This window comes from Austrofundulus limnaeus, unplaced genomic scaffold (assembly GCF_001266775.1).
Source record: "Austrofundulus limnaeus strain Quisiro unplaced genomic scaffold, Austrofundulus_limnaeus-1.0 Scaffold155, whole genome shotgun sequence".
Lineage (NCBI taxonomy): Eukaryota > Metazoa > Chordata > Actinopteri > Cyprinodontiformes > Rivulidae > Austrofundulus > Austrofundulus limnaeus.
Window position 1 is genome coordinate 615,528 of NW_013952557.1, and position 1,300 is coordinate 616,827.

A 1,300-nucleotide genomic window follows, 5' to 3' on the forward strand; every position below is an offset into this window, starting at 1 on the left:
CAGACAGACATAGGCTACACGACCGAAAACATTACCTTGCCCATGGCGGATGTAATAATAACTGGTTTATAGTGCACAAAATGATCACTCATTAATGCATTCATYATCATCAATAACGTAATCTTAAATTCCTTCATGAACTGACTCCATAATTGTGTAAAATAATTAAAACATATCAAAACCACTTGATCTGGCACTTAGGAGACATAAAACTACATGTGACCCATTTAAYCTTTAAATGTGTAATTGTTAAAGGAATAAATAAATACATTTCTCTAACATTACATGTTGAATTACCATTATGTCATTTCATCTTGCATGCTCCCCCCCTTTCATTACTATTATTTTTGTCAAGTCAGTAAGTGGAGTGTGATGACAAAAAATAAAAATAAAAAGAATAAAAAATAAACTAAACCTAATAAAATAGTAAGAACCCTGTTCGTGTACCTCATCAGTGTCCTCTTTCTCCTGCCCAGTGTCACTCAGCATATTTAATTTAGCTCAGATCATGAATAAAATGACTTTTTTTATCCTCCTTCCTCTTCTGTACTCAACAGAATCTTTGAAAGCTCAAGCCTCATTCGTGCTGAAAATGTGTCAACCACTCGTGTATTTTTTTCTTTTTTTCTTCTTTTTTCACAAGCCCAAAGCAACTAGTAGAAAGGAGGCAAATCAAAACAAAATTGTGTTTTCTGACCCAGAGGCACCAAATGCAAAATGTAGAAGCTACAAACTTGGAGCTACATTTCCTGGCTATTCTCAAATGTGTCATTAGAATAGGCTAATGGACAGTTGTTGAGCGCTTTGGTTGTCTCACATTAAATGGCTCACAGCTTTCTAAACTGACGACTGCTGCACTTCTTTGTGGAGGTCATGTCTTTGTTTGCACAAAGCCAGGGGATGCAGGTTGAAACCCAAAATGACCTGCTGGGATAAAATAATTGGATTTAGTGAATATCCTAACTGACTGAAGTGAAATGTTCTGGGACTAGAGAGAGCTGGGTTGGCTTATACCTTGATCTCTACTTGACCTTGAAAAGTCAAGATATGTGCAGAGTGAAATGAATGAATGCCCATAGGCTGATGAAAGTATATTAAAAGGGCATATATTATGTGTTTCTCAGGCACATATTTAAATACTATACCATAATAAAGTATCTATGTCCCCTTTAGTTGTTATTAAAATGCTGTTTTTATGTTTAAATAGAAAATAAACTTATCTTCTCATCACTTCCTCTTCTAAACGTCTTGAAATTGGCCTCTGTCTCTTTAAGAACCTCCTTCTGCTTCTGTTTTGTCC